We start from the raw sequence: 20690 nt of genomic DNA on the forward strand, positions 1-20690 counted from the left end.
TAATAATATACGAACCTGGGCAGAAGGAAGATGAAGAAAATGGCTGCCTCTTGGCTGCAGCAGATCAGGAACAAAATGCTCCTCAATCCTGGAGGGCAGGCAGACTGTAGGCAGTGGTTCCAATGACTACTGACAAGGGCAGTCTGAGGCTGCTCAGAGGAGAGATCATAGCGTCCTCTGGCAGGTCTTTGTCCCATTCAGTATTCAATGGTCCGTGCCAGTTTGTGTCCCCTCGGCAGAGAGATCTCAGCATCCTTGGGCAGGTCCAAACTGGGCAGTGGTTGAAGGTCCATGCTGGTTTGTGGACCTCAATTACCACCTGGGTCAGGAACCAGCCCAAGGATGCCGAGGTCTCTCCCCCGAGGGGACACAAACTGGTGTGGATCATCGAATGGGACAAAGACCTGCCCGAGGACACCGAGATTTCTCCAGTATGGAGGGGGAGATAGACATTAATATAAATAATATGTATTATATAATTTATAGGTATATATATATATAAGTGCTGTGAGATTGGTCCAGACTCCCAGGGAACTTACATCTAAATAGGGGGGATGCAGCTAAAAAGAAGATAGAACATGTATTCTTAGAAGGAGAAATAAATACAATAGAACTGCAGGAATATTCAGCTCCTAGAAACCCAGAGCAAAGATCACAATGCAACATGACCCTTTCACTCCCTGGAAGATCCCAGACTCCTCCTGGATTCTCCTTACGGAGCAGTAGTCCTCACATCTGACTGTCTCCTGGGTCTTCCAGGGGCTGATCACATGGAAAGGAGATTGGTTTGATTTTATAGTCCCCATTTCCCTTCTCATGAAGTCCGCACCGTCATCTCCAAAGTTACTCTCTGGCCTTCCAGGATCATCTTTGAGATCAAGGGCCATTTTTAAGGTAATGTGTTCCCCTTTATCCAGGTTCTTCCCCTCTCGATGTTTGTTCTTTTGCTGGAAGTTGCTATACTTTGTTCCTGCCCTCCGGTTTGCTGAAGATAATAATGATAATAACAATAATAATAATAATAATGATAAAAAATGGTATTTGTTAAGTGCTTACTAGGTGCCAAGCACATTACCAAGTGCTGGGGCAGATACAAGATAATTATATCTTACACAGTCCCTGTCCCACATGAGTCTCACACTCTTAATCTCCCTTTTACAGATGAGGTAACTGAGGCACAGAGAAGCTAAGTGACTTGCCCAAGGTCACATAGCAGACAAGTGGTAGAGCCAGGATTAAAATTCAGGTCCTTCTGATCCCCAGGCCTATGCTCACTAGGCCATACTGCTTCTTAATCTTCTTCTCAGCCAATGGTATGAATTGTATACTTCATACTTACTTTGTGCAGAGCACTCTATCAAGTACACAGCAGAGAACAATAAAGTAAACATGATCCTTGCCCTCAGAGAGTTTATTACCTAGCACCTATCACGTAGGGCAGTGAGACATTTAATGAATTACAGGTACTGGAACTACTATTCTGTAAAATAATCCATCAATCAATTGCATTTATTGAGTGATTAATGTGTGCAGTGCATTGTACTAAGCACTTGGGAGAATACAATATAACAATATAATGGACACATTCCCTGCCCACAACAATCTTATCTCTTCGCCCTGTTTTTGCTGTTCACAATTTATTAACCTGGATGAACTTTGCTCCCTTGTCACTCCATCTGTCCTTTCTTCTCATCTTCTCTTATATACCCATTAAAGACTTTAGCGCTCTCCAAAACCTTAAATATTTACCAGCCCAATGTGGTCACTGCAGGGAGAGGCCCTAGTGAGGAAGAGAAGGCCGATTCATTCATTCATTCATTCATTCGTATTTATTTATTCATTCATTCAATCATATTTATTGAGCGCTTACTGTGTGCACAGCACTGTACTAAGCGCTTGGGAAGTACAAGTTTGCAACAGATAGAGATGGTCCCTACACAACAGCAGGCTCACAGTCTAGAAGGGGGAGATGGCACCTTTCATGGCTGGAGGGGGCAGTACCAAAGTTGCTGCTGGCTCATGGGGGATCTGCTCTCCTCTCCCCAACCCCTCCTTGGAAAGGAAATTTGTGATGTGCAGGGAGAGTGGCCAAATAAGGGAAGAATGGTTCCATTCCAGCTTGGGACCTCTCCAAAGGGCATGAAGGACTAGGAAGTGGGTAATGTGGGGATGGTTCAAGGTTAAGTGTTTTCCATCCTGGACTGCAGCATTTCCCCTCGCTACCTCATTGTGGTCATGGAATGTGTCTGTTTATTGTTATAGTGTACTCTCCCAAGCGCTTAGTACAGTGCACAGTAAGCACTCAATAAATGTTTGAATGAATAAATGAATGAATGGAAAATGTTTCTCTATGCCCCTCTCTCCCCTAGTATACATGAACCAGCACACAGGGAAGGATGAGTGATGATCCAGAGCTCATATTAATGAACTTTTCCTCCTCCCTGTGGGGCTTTGAGGGATGGATATGTCCTCAGCCCAATAATAATAATAATGATAATTGCATTTGTTAAGCGCCTACTATGTACCAAGCACTGTTCTAAGCGCTGGGGGAAATACAGGGTAATCAGGTTGTCCCACATGGGGCTCACAGTCTTAATCTCCATTTTACAGATGAGGTAACTGAGGCACAGAAAAGTTAAGTGACTTGCCCAAAGTCACACAGCTGATAAGTAGCAGAGCCATAAATAGCTACAATAAATAAATACAAAGGGGTGTGTGTGTGTGTGTGTGTGTGTGTGTGTGTGTGTGTGTGTGTGTGTGTGTGTTGTGAGGGTGGTTAAATTTAGCTACAGGTCTTTGAATAAACTCCACATATGGGGAGGGATTAAAAGAAGGCTCCATGCTGGTGGAGAGTAGATATTCAAGTAACAGTAATAAATAAATAAAATAATTATGGTATTTGTTAAGTGCTTACTATGTGCCAAGCACTGTTCTAAGTGCTGGGGTAGATGCAAGGTAATCAGGTGGTCCCATGAGAGGCTCACAGTCTTAATCCCCATTTTACAGATGAGGTAACTGAGGCAGAGAGGAGTTAAGTGGCTTGCCCAAGATCACACAGCAGACAAGTGGCAGAGCTGAAATTAGAACCCATGTCCTCTGACTCCCAAGCCCGTGTTTTTCCACTGTAGTAGTAGCTGCTTCTCGTAGTAGCAGTAATAGTAGTAGTAGTAAGAGTAGTAGTAGTGGTAAAGTAGTAGTGGTAGTGGAAATAGTTGTAGTAGTGGTAGGGGTAGTAGTAGTAATAATAAGAGTGATGGTGGGAGTAGGGGTAGGAGTAATTGAAGTAGTAGTAGTAATCACAGGCATAGTGGATAGAGCACGGGCCTGGGAGCCAGAAGGTCATGGGTTCTAATCCCAGCTCCCCCACTTGTCTACTGTGTGACCTTGATGAAGTCACTTTATTTCTCTAGGCCTCAGTTACCTCATCTGTAAAATGAGTATTAAGACTGTGAACCCCTTGTGGAACAGGGACTGTATCCAACCTGATTTGCTTGTAACCACTCCAGTGCTTAGTACAGAGTCTGGCATATAGCAAGCACTTAACACATACCACAACTTAGTACAGTGCCTGGCATATAGCAAACAACACATTAACACCATCATTATTATTATTATTATTATTAATAATAATAATATTGTTCAATCATATTTCATTCAGTAGTATTTATTGAGCACTTACTGTGTTCAGAGCACTGTATTGATTTGTGCCTCAGGAGAAGGTAGTTTGGGTATGGCGGTCAAATGGGGAGGGATGGCTGTAGATTACTGGAGGGGGTCAAAGGGATGGAGGTCTCTGTGTGGGAAAAGGACAGATTTGTTGGGGGTGGGTGTATGGGAAAGAGAACAAGTGAGGAGGTTGTGGGGAGACAAGAGGAATTTCAGAATTGGTGCATCTGATGGAATCCTACACTAGAATAAGATGGCATTAGACTGTGAGCCCACTGTTGGGTAGGGACTGTCTCTATATGTTGCCAACTTGTAGTTCCCAAGCGCTTAGTACAGTGCTCTGCACACAGTAAGTGCTCAATAAATATGATTGATGATGATGATGATGGCATTTGTTAAGCACTTACTATGTGCAAAGCACTGTTCTAAGTGCTGTAGCCACCTCTAATTCAAAAGAAGTTAGTAACATTTTATATTATATAAATTCAGTACAGAAACCATCTGCAACTTGGAAATCCCATCATCAGAGGAGATTTTCCCTTCTCATATGTGGGAATAAAATTTAAATATCTTATAAAAATAAAAGCCCATATGTTCATGAACGATACTTAGAGGTTTCATTTCCTAGTTGTCTTCTATTAATACTCTCTTTTGCTTCCTGTGTCACTGTGCTTACCATTTTCAGAGAAAAAGCTGACTCTTTCTCTGGGAAGCAGCTTGGCTCAGTGGAAAGAGCACAGGCTTTGGAGTCAGAGGTCATGGGTTCAAATGTGGCTCGGCCAATTGTCAGCTGTGAGACTTTGGGCAAGTCACTTAACTTCTCTAAGCCTCAGTTACCTCATCTGTAAAATGGGGATTAAGACTGTGAGCCCCACGTGGGACAACCTGATCAGTTTGTATCCCCCTAGCGCTTAGAACAGTGCTTTGCACATAGTAAGCGCTTAACAAATGCCATTATTATTATTATTATCTTTTAAGATATTATAGTGGAATCATCTGACACTTTTTCCATTTTTTGCCACTAATGTAATTCCCATTTTTCACTCCCTCTTTCAGTACAATGGTTGGGAGTGCTTTAAAGTAAGTCGAGTGACAAGAACCGTGTCATGTCATGTCAAGCCATACGGTATGTCTTAAAAACATCCCCTCAAATCCAGCCTACAATAAGGGATTTTCCTAACTTCCCTGCAGTACCCAAGACTAGGGTGGGAAAAGGCCTCAAGCAGCAACAGTCATCATCTTTGCTGTTAATGTGCAAGGGTAAGACCCAGTGACCGCTCCTGGGTAATTCATTCAATCGTATTTATTGAGTGCTTAATGTGTGCAGAGCACTGTACTAAGCACTTGGGAAGTACAAGTTGGCAACATATAGAGACGGTCCCTACCCAACAGCGGGCTCACAGTCTAGAAGGGGGAGACAGATAACAAAAAAAATATATTAACAAAATAAAATAAATAGAATATGTACAAATAAAATAAATAAATAAAGTAATAAATATGCACAAACATATATACATATAAACAGGTGCTGTGGGGAGGGGAAGGAGGTAAGGGGGGGGATGGGGAGGGGGAGGAGGGGGAGAGGAAGGAGGGGGCTCAGTCTGTCACTGGGATGTTAGGATCCTGCCTGCCCCGGTGCCATCTGGGACTCCCATCATGCCCTGCTTCCCCCTGGGTGGGCGGGAGTCTCAACTTTTAGAACGTTGGGAAGAAAGACTACGGCTGTTACCGTTACGACCGTTGGACTCAGAGCAGCCTTGCCTGAGCAGAGCAGCACTGAAACTCTGCTCCTTCAGCCACAGTGCGCTGTGGCTCTCAATTCCTTTATCGCAGTCCTGATCTTTTAGAGCTAGTGCTTTCGACACTGATCAAACCTACAAGCACAGTTTGCCATCAGCAGCTTAGTTTTCGATCCGAAGCCCACTCTACATTCCCTGTTACAGACGTGCTGTCATGACAGTGAATTCTTACTCTTGGAAACATTTGCAAATCCCTCCGTTGTTTTTTCCTTTGTGACCAAGAAGGAAAAATGTGTGGCCTCTCAGGCCTCTGGGAACCAGAAGAGTTTAAACTGGGATCTGTCTGGCACAGAGTGATAAAATGAAGGCCTCAAGAGTTCACAAACATTTGACCTTTTATCTTTATAAAAATATCCTGTGTGTCATCATGAGGGAAAAATCTTGCCTGTAGTCGGGTTTCTCAGAGCTCTTTCCTCCACTTTTCAGCTTGTTGGGAAAATCTAGTATTAATATTGTGCATTGGTAAGACTGAAAATTCCCCTTAGATTATAAGCTCCTTTCAGGCAGGAGCCTCGTATATAAGAATTTAAGCAATGCTAAACTGATTCCAGATAACGTTATTCAATGGTGATACCATAGTGTCAGGGCTGTGGCGGAGCAGTCCTCCGTTCAAGAACGGGAGACATCCACTTGGTTTTAAATTGCTACCTCAGGGTTTTGATTTTGAAACATCGTTATTTTTCATTTCACTGCTATTTTATGTGACTGTTTATCCCCATTTAGATTGTGAGGCTGTGAGGAAAAAGGGATCCATTAAAACTATTTATTCAGAAATTACTCCAGGGCCAGACACTTAATAAATACATTACTACTACTGCTACTATTGCTACCAAGTAGATATTATGAAGAAGAATACAATAAATACCTTTCTTGACAACCTTCTGCAAGATTAGGGATGAACATTTTAACATCACTACTCATTCTCCGCAAGTCAACCAAAGTCTCAGGCCATAAAGTCTCATGTGGAACAAGGGACCATGTCCCATCTGATTATCTTATATCTATTCCGGCACTTAGTATGATGCTTGGTACATATCCTAACAAATACCATTACTATTCCTACTACTACCATAATGAATTTGAAAAAATATAGAATTCTGTATTTCATAGAAAAAGTTTGCAAGTGGGCAAGAGAGTCATTTTCAAAGATATTTAGCCTCATGGATGCAATTTCATAGTCAATAGTACCAGTTACAAACAAAAAGACAATAGTAGTATTACTACAACTATTACTACTACTACTATTCCTACTACCATCACTATTACTACTACTACTACCACCACTACCACTCCTAATATTACTACCAATACTCCCAATTCTACTACTGTTTCTTGAATATCTACACTCCATTATCATGGAGCCTATTCTCATTTCCTCCCCATCTCTAGATCTCATCCAAAGATGTGCAGCTAAATGTAAAACTACTATTTGCTCTAACAGACAGCTTATGGAGTACAATATTGAAAAATATCAAATTGAAAGTCACCCCTACTTGGCCTGTCTAAGAGGCTTCAAATTCAACTGATCCAGTTCTGAAAATAGCCCTGGATCTTATGTTCTTTGAGGTAGGGCAGTCCTCAGAAAGTCATGCGCCGTAGGGCAAAAGTTCACATGACACCAGTCACCAAAACATGCAGAGTACAGCAATGTCATGCATCACACACTTCAAGCGTCATCTAATTGTGCAGTCCCTCGGGGGAAAATCGAGTTTTCAGCATTAGGCCCTCCCCTACCCCTAGACTCCTCTGTAGGGTGGAGATTTCCTCCTCCCCCCACAGTCTCTCTCTATGCCAGATTCCCCTGCTTGCCTCCTGATCCCAAGGGTGGAGTTTGGGGAAAAGGGGTCAGTGGGAGGCAAGTAATAGAGAAGAGAAGGACTGATGAATGTGTCTGGCAGGGATATGGGAAAGTGAGGCAAGAAATCTGGCCCCTGGCCAACGGACACTCAACCCAGTTTCCCGGAGTGGGGAGCAAAGGTGACTCCACGGGTCCCAATGGGAACTATGTTCCCCTTTCCTTTGGGACATGTGGCATATCTTGGGGTTGCATCATCTTCCAACTCCTGCAGTTCCAACACTGACCCCTGTTTTATCTGACAGAGGAAGGAGAGAAGGAGGTACTGGGCTGCTGCCATGGGGGAGATAGGGACCACAGAGATTCCTGGGTGTCTCGGCGGGGAGGGTACCGGGGGATGAGGAAGGGGCACCCATCTCGGGACAATGTCTGCTGTTCCATAACCGATCTGGTGTGCCATCATGCATTCCCTGGCACCTCTGGCACCTCCCACTAGCATCTTGCATCACCAGTTCCTCCCCAGGTGATTCCCTTAACACTCCCACTGGGCCTGGGGAGGGGAACAGACCTGGATGCCGTAGTCCAAGCAGGGGATTGAGCGGGAGTGGCACAGCCAAATGGTTGGGGGGAAACCAGGGCTCAAACTGTCAGGATCCACCCTACACCATGTGAAGCGCCCCCCCACCAACTCCACCCCAGAAGTGAAATCCTTGAGGGCAGGATCGTGTCTACCGACTCTGTTGTGCTCTTCTAAACACTCAGTTCAGTGCTCTGCACACAGTCCTCAAATGTTGTCGAGTCATTTCCGACCCATAGCAACCGCCATGGACTCATCCTTTTCAGAACGTCCCATCTTTGGTAATAAAGTCTTTCTGGTATGTGTGTCCATAGAGTTTTCTTGGTAAAGCTACAGAATTGTTTTACCACTGCCTTCTTCCATGCAGTAAAAACCTGAGTCTCTGCCATTGCCTTTTATCAACGTTTTGATCACTTGATCTTCCACTTTTTACTCTTTCCCATGCCCTGTTGCCCAGCACAGGCAAATAGACTTTGCACACATTAAGCACTGATTGATTGACGAGGGAAACCACCATAGGTACCCAGGACCAGAGACTGTACATTGCAGCTTTTCTTCCATGTGCCCTGAGGGCTGGGCGCTTTTCCTCAGGGAAGGAGCAGGGAGCTGGACCTCCCCTCCTCCCCTCCCACCCTTTCCGGGGTCCAAGCCCAAAAGAGGAGTTTGGCAGCTGGGAGTGGATCCTGTCCTGGGAATCCCACCTTGGTCTTCATGTTACTCCTCCTGGAGAGGAGCAGAGACATACTCGCCATGAAAGACATGGCAGCCCAGAAGAGTCCCTCCCCAGACTCTAGAAGGAGGGAGTTAAGGGGCAGTGTGGTTCGTGGGGTGGGTCCTGAGTCGGGGATTGAGGAAAGAACTGGTGCTGGGCTGCTTCTTCAGGCTCCTCCCCAGCAATACCTTGAAATTCGGCAGCACTTGGCTTTCTCCAGTGCTTATCACATTGATTTCCTCAACACATTCCTGAGAGGTAGTTGGGAGGGGCAGGTAAACATTACCACTTTAGAGACGAGGAAACTGAGTTAGGATTGGTTAGCTGAACCTTTAGCCCATAGAGCACTGATTGCCACACACTGCCAGCAGTTAGATATCATGAGAGCAGCATGCCTAGTGGATAGAGCATAGGCCTGGGAGTTCTAATCCTGCTCTGCCACATATCTGCTATGTGACCTTGGGCAAGTCACTTCACTTCTCTGTGCTTCTGTAAAATGGGGATTCAGTCTGTGAATCCATGTGGGACATGGACTTTGTCCAACTTTATTAGCTTGTATCTACCCAAGGCTTAATACAGTGTCTGGCATGTAGTAATAAGCGTTTAACCAAACCATAAAAAACTTCTTATGGAAGTATTTATTGTTCTCTAGGGTTTCAGATGACACTAATGGTAGAAGGCAAGAATGGCTTCATACAGCCTAAACCCAGCCATGAGAGGGTGTATCTGATGGGCTCTTCTCTAGAGCAAGCATTGCCGATTCAGAAAGAATCACAAACATTTTCCGTGATATAAAATCATGAAAATAAAATCGACTAAGGAAACCCAGTCATCGGATGAGACTTTTCCTAAGCTGAACTCCAATTGCTTCCTGTTCTCTTAGATCTGGGAGACACAGAATGGTGGCCTAACTCCACGGGGCCATTTCTGGGATGCCCTAACCCAGACCCCCAAGAAAGTCCCCAGAAAGGGGTATAGTGAAGTGCATGCAGAGTTTACAAATGGAGATTGGATCCTCAATGAATGACTTCAATGTCACAAATGGTTGGCGGTTGTGGTTTACGTTTCTGCATGGTGTTCTCAGGTTCTACATGATTTGGGGGTGTTTCCTGACCCTCCAATGTGGCTGGAAACCAAACAGGGTTGGCTGGATCACTTTTTCCTTGAGCTCAGCACAGTTGTACTGCCCGAGGCAGCTACTAAGTGTCCGTAGAGGGTACATTCAGTATAATACTGATGAGGGATGACATTTGAAAGCCGGTTTGAAAATGGATTGGAAAGACACTTGAAAAACAATAAGCTTTTCTTTCACTTTGGGTCATTCAAGTTCTTCACTGTAACACAGTGTGTGGGCCAAGATCAAGGTTCCAGGCTCGGGAGCAGAAAACAACGGCTGAGCCCAGGGCCTTTGACAGATTGTGTAGTTGATTTAGTCTATGAAGAAGGATGAGTTTGTCGAATTATGCCTGGAGGAGGGAATCCCACATGACAAGTAAATGAAGAGCAATATGGCTCTTCCTCATGTCTCGGGAGGGTCAATCCTGTTACTCATGGAGTCCTCAGTCTTCTAGTACAGCATGGAAAATCCGGGCCACGGGGTCTGGTTCATGTGTGAATGGAGAGGAAGTGGAGTGGAGTGGAGGCCAGGCAATGGGAGAGAGGTGGAGCTTAGGAGTCAGGTGGGCTGAACAGCCAGGGTCAGGTCAGTTCTCATAGAGCAGAAGCCAAGGGAAGTTCCGGTCATCCCCAGGGACCATCCTCAGTCAGCTCCTTAGTTTCCCTCCCCCCCATCCCCCTCGCCTCTGCCCCAGACCCTGTCTCTGACAAGGGCAGCAAAATGAGCTATTCCAGTGGGATTTCCTCTGGGACTGGATGGACTAGTTTAAGGCCCCTCTGCCCTGTGCAAACTCCAACCTCACGGGTGGCAGGAATCCATGATCCTGAGGTCACAGGCTGCAGGGTTCAATGGAAAGAGCCCGGGCTTTGGAGTCAGAGGTCAGGGGTTCAAATCCCGGCTCTACCAATTGTCAGCTGTGTGACTCTGGGCAAGTCACTTACCTTCTCTGTGCCTCAGTTACCTCGTCTGTAAAATGGGGATTAAGACTGTGAACCCCCCGTGGGACAACCTGATCACCCTGTAACCTCCCCAGTGCTTAGAACAGTGCTTTGCACATAGTAAGCACTTAATAAATGCCATTAAAAAAAATATCATCCGAAGATGGGTTCTCGGTTACCAAAGATAGTAGGCATTCTGCTGGCTGGACATGGAGGGAGGAGGGAAACACCCCCGATTCCCTGAATGCCCGATGGGATCCAGCTATGACTTTCTTCCCCTGTCTCCCCAGCTCCAGCCCGGGACAATGGGTCTGGAATCGGGATGGGCAGAGGACAGAGGGCAGAGGGTTGTAGTGCTGGCAGGGGCTGACCAGAATCTGGCTGACCAGAATCTGAACCTACAGGCGGGGACTCCCTTCCCACAATGTCATGTGCAGGGGGGTCCCCAGAAAGGGCAGTGGTGAGAGTGCAGGCTGACCCCCCTCACCTGGTGTGGGAAGAGGTTTGTCAGGAAGAAGAAAGTATTGGCAGGGCCGAATTAACGCTGTGACTAACTGGGTTGAAACCAGGACTTTGGCCTTATGGGGGTCTTGGGGACTACCCTCCCCCACAAATCACTCCCCCCTCTTGTCCTTAACACCTGAGCTGCTCTTTGGAGCATTTTAAAAATGGTTTACTTCTCTAAATGACTAGCATGTCTGGTTCTTAAAAGGAATGCTGCTCTTTAAAATTACAAGGAATAGGCAGCATGAGAGAGAAGCCTGCCTTCTCCAGAGTTCACCCCGGGTGGGCTGGAGGGATGTTTCTTTAAAATCCTCCTCGCCTCAGCCTCCTTTTCCTTTTCCTCAGTTAGCCCACCCAGGGGTTGGTGAGTGACACCAAGAGGTGTTAAACACAGCCCTGTCCTCTAGCAATTCATCTCCCTGCCGCCAAGAGGAATCCTTCTGATTTCTTGGTTGGGAGAGATCATTAAGTAGTTAACAAACAGTCAGGGGGGCTTGACCTGTGGGAACCAGACAGCCCAAGGCAAATGTCACCAAATGCCTCTCCGCGCTCCTTCACTGCTCCCAGAATCCCCTGCAACCCCCAAAGCTTATGTCAGTGATCAATGGGAGAAACTTCACAACAGCCTCCTGTCTGTTCCCATTCAGACCCCCTCACCAGGGCCTTAGTTACCTAGTTACCCATTAGGCTTCCTCCAATCAATTTTATTGAGTGCTTATCACTGTACTAAGTTCTTGGGAAAGTATAAGGCAGAATCGGTTATGGGCAAGGAACTTGTAGGCCAGTTCTGTTACAATGTGCTCTCCCAAGTGTTTAGCACAGTGCTCTGGATATAGTGAGTGCTCAGTAAATTCTATGGACTGCTTGACTGAACAAGCTTGCAGTCTAGAGGATGAGCTTACTTTCTTCCCATGCCTATAGGCACTTAGAACAGTGCCCAGTGCTTAGAACAGTGCTTTGCACATAGTAAGTGCTTAACAAATGCCATCATTATCATTATTACTATTATAGGCAGTGAAAAATGTCAGGCAATCCCATGGGTCTTGACTTTTGTTGCCTTAATAAGAGGAAATGCTGAAGGGTTCATGGAAAATCCAACAGCCTTCTCATCCATCCCACCCCACCCTTGTGAGCACTCCAGCCCAGCATTCCATCTCTTCCAGGGGGACCAGTGTAGGGCGGTCCTTCTGGCTTTCCACCATCGGGGTTAGGGATAGAACCTCCATGATTTTCTGCATTAAGAACTCATAGGGGATGAGACACAGATTGACAAGACTAGGCAGAGCTCCCAGGACCATCGAACAAACCCACCGCCCACCTCAGGAAATCCTACTGTGGGTCAACTTGACAACACCTCTCCGTTGCTCTGGGTCAGAATGTCAGAGCCTTCTTTATACAGCAAGCCAGAGACATCCAGTTAGGCCGGCATTCCAGACCCTTGCTGTAAGGTCAGTATTCCAGTCAGCATTCATGACCCTTCCCGTTGGGTCAGAATCCTAGAGACTTCCTGCTCTAGGCCGGCATGCCAGACCCTTCCCTCTAGGTAACGATGCCAGACCCTTTCTGTTGGATCAGCATGCCAAATCCTTCTGATCTGTTGAGACATCTTGCCAGAACTCTCCTCTGCATCAGAGAATGAGTTCCAGCCTCTGCTGTGCATCTTTCTGATTGTACAGATCCCAACCCAAGTCCTGGTGTGTGAGTTGAGAGCCAGCATGCCAAGTTTTCTCTGGCAGATGCCTGCACGGTGTAGGATTAGGCCTCTTCAGCCACTCTGTCAGGAGGAACAAGGGGGATGCACCTAGGGAATCAGGGGACTCTGTGGTCCTGTAGGAGCTGAAACAAACTCCAAGCAGGCCCAAGAGTCAAATTAGTACCGACAAGGAACTTGAGACCCTGAATTAGCCCGAGGCCTAATAGCCTGCCAGAGGACTGACCCAGATGAATTGCACTTTGACCCGCCTGATACACTGGCACCGGCTGGTTGTCTAGCAGAGGGAGGGCCAGAACCCACCCACACAGCTCCCGCCCCACCCCCTGCCTAAAGAAGGAATGGAAAAAGTCAGAAAAGGAAGGTAGCTGATGACATTACTGAAGTTGAACCAATGCTGGCTCAGGAATTGGGGTAGCAACAGCAAAACCTATTTGGATAGGGAATGGGTCTGTGAGTCAGAAGAACCCGGGTTCTAATTCCTGTTCTGCCACTTGTCTGCTGTGTCACTCTGGGCAAGTCACTTAACTTTACTATTCTATTTATTGTGTTAATGATGTGCATATAGCTTTAATTCTATTTGTTCTGACTACTTTGACACCTGTCTACATGTTTTGTTTTGTTGTCTGTCTCCCCCTTCTAGGCTGTGAGCCCATTGTTGGGTAGGGACCATCTCTATATGTTGCCAACTTGTACTTCCCAAGCACTTAGTACAGTGCTCTGCACACAGTAAGCACTCAATAAATATGATTGAATGAATGAATGAACCAACAAGGACTTTCCCCTTTCCCCTCAAGGGATGGACATCCTTATGACTAAGAGGCAGTGTGGGCCAGTGGAAAGAGCTTGGAGCTGGACATTACTGAATCAACTCGACCAAGTGACTTAATGTCAGTTCCCGGGCATCTGAGCTGGCTCAAAAACACAGTAGGCCTGGCATCAGCCTAGACTCATCATCCCCCTGGAGAAGCAACACAGCCTAGCAGTTAAAGCACAGACCTAGGAGTCAGAAGGACCAGGGTTCTAGTCCCAGCTCTGCCATTTGTCTGCTGTGTGACCTTGATCAAGTCACTTAATTTCTCTGGGCCTCAGTTACCTCATCTGTAAAATGGGGATCGAGACTGTGAGCCCCAGCTGGGACTATGTCCAACAGGATTACCTGTATCTACCCGAGCGCTTCGAACAAGGCCTGACACATGGTAAGTGCTTAACAAATACCATAAAAAAAATGCTGGGACTGCCTCACCTGCAGGGACTGGCAAACACCTGCCATGATACCCACCATCTGAAAGAAGTGTGGCCAGGGTCGGATTAATGCAGGGGCCAACTAGGGCTGAAGCCCTGGGCCTCAGTCTGAGAGGAGCCTCAGGAGTCCCCAAGAAATTTTGATCCCACATGGCTACTCCTTGGGACATGATGAACACAGCATCTGTAATTGATCTTCCCACAATGGCGCCACACCTGAGCAAAGTCTTAGGGGACCATGGCACTCACTTTGGCCTGCAGTCCCTTTCCTCTGCTCCCTCTGACACTGCATGCCCAGTGGCCTTTCCAATTTCTTCCGAACTGGGAGGAATGCCAAAGATGCCAGAGATGATGGGGAATCAGGAGAGGAGATGGGGAAAGGGGTGAGGATGGGGCATGGAATAACATAGATGGAGCCCAATTCTGGTCCCCTGGAACTTAGGCAGTTCCATTGTGGGGCTGGAGAGGAATTAGTGGTTTGAGAGCCTTCCTCCCCTCCCCCCACAACCTGGCTCTCTGTAAAATCTGTTAGAGTATGAGCTGGAAATCTTTTAATATGTAATGTGAGGTCATTAAGGTTTTAAGGCCCTGAAATGATAGTAATCCAGCTTTTTCTATTCAAGTATCAGTAGGGTATCGGGTTAGAGAAGGGTAGGATTACCTTTATTTTCTATTTCTCTTTTATATCCTTTTAACTCTGCTTAATCCTGGCCCTTCTGCTGTCCAATCCTCCAATCCCAGATTTCTTAAAAGTCTAAAATAGGCTGAATTGAAACCAGCATCGAAAATTGTAAAATTTTAAGTCCAGTTGTCAAATTAGTGGATGACTGCTGGTGATCATCCAGTGGTATTTATCAGGTGTTTATTGTGGGCAGACCACTGAACTGAGAAGTTGGAAGACTGGAATAGGTACAATCCACATTTTCACACACTATAGCCGCTGGCATCTTCCTCCTCCCTGGTTGTCCTTTGCCTGTGGTGGTTCTTCCTCTCTAGCTAGGTGATGTGCTTAGTAGATAAAACACCAGCCTGGGAGTCAGAAGGCTCTGAGTTCTAATCCTGTCTCCATCATGTGTCTGCTGTGTGACCTTGGGCAAGTCACTTCACTTCTCTGTGCCTCAGTTACCTCAGTTACCTCATCTGTAAAATGGGCATTGAGTGAGCACCAGTCCCTGTGGGACAGGGACTGTGTCCACCCTGGTTAACCTGTATCCAGCCCAGCACTTATAACAGTGCTTGGTACATAGTAAGTGCTTAACAAGTACTACAATTATCATTATTAATAGTATTACTACAATCTACCCCAGTTGTCTCAGGGAAGGGAGAGGGAGGAAAGCCTCCAGCAGGTTGTTTGGGCAGGGAGGGAGAAGACGGAGAGGCCCAGCATTAGAAATATAGTCTGGAGGGAACAAAGCCGAGGGATCAATGAGAGCTGAATTAAGGGGCAAAGGAGGAGTTGGCTGGAATTTTATAGAGCTGTCATCCTCTCACCCCCAAGATTCCCACCTCCACAGCCTGCTCAACTTTCAGGGAAAAGAGCTGTGCAGAAAAGAGGGGAGGAGACGATGTCCTTCCCCCCCAGGCTTAGCTCCTTATCCTGCATGGTTGGAGCTTTCCCCAGCTTCCCACCTGGACATGTGCAGAAAAAGGAAGCGACCATTACTCCCTTCTGTCTCAGCCACAGCTCTGACTGAAGAAGCAGGTTCTGCAATGAGGCCATCGTGCTGCGCTGCATATGACATCATCAGAGTCTCCAGTCATACGGGAGTCCCACAAGACAGACAGCCCCAGGCCAGCTTCTGTTAATCCAGGCCTGCATGAGGTGCAGGCAAAATGACCTTTCCAACAAAAAAGAGTGAAAGGCATTACTTCACTCACTTTGGTGGGATATACTAGGCCTTTTTCAGGCCTTTAAGCTTTTTTTTTTTAAGTTTTTAGCCTAATAAACTATTAGCTAGGAAAACATTGCAAAAGAAGATTATGCTCCTTTCTTATTTACAGAGCCATAATTGAAGGTGTGGGGTCATGTGTTGTAGACATTTACTGATAATGACTCTGTGTTCCTTGCAATGCTCAACTTTCAGTTCCTGAGAGTTTCCACAATTAGTGATTGTTTTCTTTCAACTTTGTGGGCTAAAGTAACTCATACAAAAAGGCATTTAAAAAAATTAAGTATGGTTTCCCTCTGAAGTTTCTAATTTAAATATTGCCACTGATGAAGGAACAGGTGAGTGAGAATGTGAAGCTAAAATTGATTCTGGTTTTCACATTACTGATTCTCTTCTTTTTTCTCCCCGTGAGTGTTTGTGGATTTTATACTGTAAGCTGAAGGACAGGTGAAACTTCATTTCACTGGCTGTGAGTGCTTGTTATACACTGAGCCAGGCCCTCCTAACGACTATGTTTCAGCTACAGAGTGATTTGGCACAGAGCGATCGTGACCCTTCCAACCCATTTCAGAAGCATTTGTTAAGTCACTGCTTTGCTGTAGATGACTTGCTAGGCTAGGATTTCTGATGGTCCAGAAGATGGTTCTTTTATGCTGTGATATAATAAGATGCTGTTTCAATGTTCAATCCTGCTACCCTCGTGGCCTGAAATGTGACTACAAACAAATCATTTACATATTTACACACTCTTGGAGATAGGGAGAAAATCATAATGAACCTGCAATTCCTTTTTTCCCTGTTAGGGCAGATGAGACTCAGAGCATGGATGCCAACTTCTCAAGTTCAGGAACCTGAGTTTGTGTTAGGAAATAATAACTACTGAAATGAAGTGATTATTTGTCTGCCTTTACCCTATTTAGTACCAGTCAATCAGGTAACCAATCATAATCAGTGAGTGCTTACTGTTGTGCACAGAGCACTGTACTAAGTGCTTGGGAGAGGACACTCACTATAACAGAGTTGGTAGACACGTTCCCTACCTAGAATGAGCTTACCATCCAGAGGAAGAGTTTACTGAACTGAATTTACCCACCTGTTCCGAACAGATGAAAATCATCCTCGATTATATTACATTCTTTAATTAGAAAGATTCTGCTGATAGATGACAGCAATGGCAACAGAATCAGCTGGTGTTTTTCCTTCCCCAAAAGAAAATAAGTGTTTGCTGGTCAGAAAACAGAACCTAACATTCAAGAGAAATTGCACATCATTTTAACTGGTTGCTAAATTTAGAGGAATGTTTCAGTTGCGTAAACCTAATTGAAAACGCTTTGTGATGAAACAGTAAAATCATGTGTCCACCTTATTCCAGGGGTCTACAAGAAGTTCACATCTTGCTTAAAGTAGGACTGCAGCCACGTGACTGCATCAGAGATCACTTTGAGTCTGAACTCTGCCAGTTCCCCACCCAGACCCAATTGGACCGGGGAGTTTTCGCAAAAGTAATAAAATGCTGCAACCCTGCAGGATGAGGAGCTAAACTGGTGGGATCCCCTTCCACATTTTCTCCTCCCCTCTTTTTTCTCCACAGGTCTCTTACCTGAAAGTTGAGCAGGCTCTGAGAGGATGACAACCCCACCTATTTACGGCCAACTCCTCCTTTGCCCCTTGGTTCAGTTGTCACAGAGCCCTCAGCTTAGTTCCCTCCAGACTACATTTCCAATGCTGGGAGTCTTAACAAAGGCTGTATCTTGTTTCCTTAGGGGACTCTGAGACATTTAAAATTATGGAGCGTGAAATTCCCCTGCAAATATTGGAGCCACTGCCATGTCCGTGTCATGCCCTGGGAGTGAGCTTTGAATCTGAAATAATCAATCAGTCAGCTGTATTTATTGAGCACTTACTGTGTGCAGGAGCAATGAACTAAGTGCTTTAGAGAGTACAATATAACAGAGTTGGTAGACATATTTCCTGCCCCCATCCAGCTAACGGTCCATTGTGGGCAGGGAATAATTTATTGTTATAATGTACTCTCCCAAGCACTTAATACAGTCCTCTGCACACAGTAAGCATTCAATAAATATGACTGAATGAATGAAAGAATACAGTCTAGAGAACCATGCTAGGGAAGTCTACCTGTATTCCTCACCTGTATCCAGGGGGTTGCGAGTTTTCACTCTGCACATTTTAAAACAAAAACCTGACTTGGGAAAGGGTTGAGTCAGCCCCCTCTGAAGGCTTCACAGCACCAAATCTTTAAGGGCTTCATCATATGGCAATATTGTGATCCAGAAAGGTGCAATTCATGAAAGTAGTCTAGGTTCTTAAATGATTCAGAAGCCCAAATGACTTATCTAGACTAGGGTTGGAGGCTAAACCTAGTAATAATAGTAATGATAACTACAACAATGATAGTAGTAACAATAATAACTGTGGTATGTGTTAGTGCTTACTATGAGCCAAGCACTGGGATAAATAGAGTATAATCAGATTCGACACAGATCATACTCACAGTCTAAGTATAGAGGGTGGAAGTCACTTAACTTCTCTGTACCTCAGTTCCCTCATCAGTAAAATGGGGATTAATGCTGTTGTCCCCATTAGAGACATGGAATGTGTCCAAACTGATTGGCTTTTATCCACCCCAAAGCTTAATTCAGTGCCTGGCCCACAGAAATAACAAATACCATAAAAAAGTAAAAGTTCAATATATCCCATCAATTGAGTCCTTGGACTCACGCTAGGGGAAAATGGCTCTCTGTTCAAAATGTAAGACACGGAAGAGAATGGGAACCAGCAGGCAGCATGGTGAACCTCTGAACTCCCCACTAGGGAGTGAAAGGATTTAGGAGAGCATCCAGACCCATAACTTTAACAGGAGGAAGGAGGCTTAATTGTAGCAGGAGGGATTTCAGTCAGATCCCAGGAGGATTTTCCAGGCCCATAGGTGCTGCTTGTTGAAACGGAGCTGGCAGAGAATTGGAGAATCTCATTCCCTGGATATAGGACCAGAGTCCCCTTCGGTGCATAGGGAAAAATCTGCTCAGGGGTAAAGAGCTGGCCTCCCTGCTTCTTGTCTCTCCCCTCTCCAGGCCATTCTTCACCCTGCTGCCCAAGTCACTTTTTTAATATGTAGTTCTGCACTAATTTCTCCATGCCTCGAAAACTTTCAACGGTTGTGCATTCCTCTCTACATGTCTACATATTTTGTTTTGTTGTCTGTCTCCCCCTTCTAGACTGTGAGCCCATTCCTTCATTCATTCATATTTATTGAGCGCTTACTGTGTGCAGAGCACTGTACTAAGCACTTGGGAAGTACAAGTTGGCAACATTATAGAGATGGTCCCTACCCAACAACAGGCTCACAGTCTAGAAGGGGGAGACAGACAACAAAACAAAACATGTGGACAGGTGTCGTCAGAATAAATAGAAGTAAAGCTAGATGCACACATCGTTGGGTAGGGACCCTCTCTATATGTTGCTGGCTTGTACTTCCCAAGTGCTTAGTATGGTGCTCTGCACACAGTAAGAGGTCAATAAATACGATTGAATGAATAAATCAATCAATCAAAACCTCCTGCCCATCAAATTTAAGGCACTCCATCAACTCTTTCCCCTCTTTCCATCCTCACTCCTCTCCCGCTACACTCCAGCCCTCACACCTGACATTTCATTCTTCTTAACCCAACCTACTATTCACTGTGCTTTGCTCTCTTGATGCCAACCTCTTGCTCAAACCCTCCCTCCTTTTTGGAACTCTCTCCCATCACCTCAGGCAAACTACTACTCACCTCATCTTCAAAGCCCTTCCCTAATAAACCTCGCATTTCCTCACCCTCTTTTGCCATTTCAACACTTTCAGCTATAAGCACTTGGACCAAGTAGAACATACCACATGGAGAATCCTCGCAGTTTCCTACCATATAACCCCAGACCACGTAGCACATATGTTGATTCCTCCTACTTGTAATCTTGTATTGTACTGTTTGTCTCCCCTGCTAACTTGTAAGTGTCTTGAGAGCAGGGATTGTATCCACTAATGCTATTGGACTCACCCAAACACTAAGTACAGCACTCATAATCATTATCAATGGTATTTACAGAGTGATAACCCTTTGCAGAGCACTGTACTTAACACCTGAGAGAGCACTATACAATACAGCATTCTCTCTGCACAGAGCAAATGCTCAATAAATACTACTGATTGACTACATGAACTCCTGGGAAGCCCATGAGCTCTTTGGTTTTATGATTCTGGTCTCATCCATTGCCAGGGTGAAGCAGCATGGCCTAGTGGAAAGAGCCCAGGCCTGAGAGTCAGAGGATCTGAATTCTAATTCCCACTCTGCTGCTTGTCTGTTACTTGACTTTTGGCAACTCATTTCACTTCTCTGACCCTCAGTTTCCTCTTCTGCAAAATGAGGATTCAATATTTGTTCTCCCTCCTATTTAGATTATGAGCCATATGTGGGACCTGATTCTCTTGTATTTACCCCAGTGCTTAGTACAGTGCTTGACATATAATAAGCTCTTAATACCCCAATTATTTTATGGAGGAACCTCTCTCTTGCGGTTCCTGAGTATTATTGCATCTTTAGCTGTTGTAGTATACTGTATACTCCATGAGTCCTTTCTCACTGATCCATCAATCAATCAATTAATCAATCACATTTATTGAGTGCTTACTGTGTGCAATATTGGAAGAGTGCAATATGACAGAATTGGCAGATTTATTCC

This window comes from Tachyglossus aculeatus, chromosome 24, assembly GCF_015852505.1.
Source record: "Tachyglossus aculeatus isolate mTacAcu1 chromosome 24, mTacAcu1.pri, whole genome shotgun sequence".
NCBI lineage: Eukaryota > Metazoa > Chordata > Mammalia > Monotremata > Tachyglossidae > Tachyglossus > Tachyglossus aculeatus.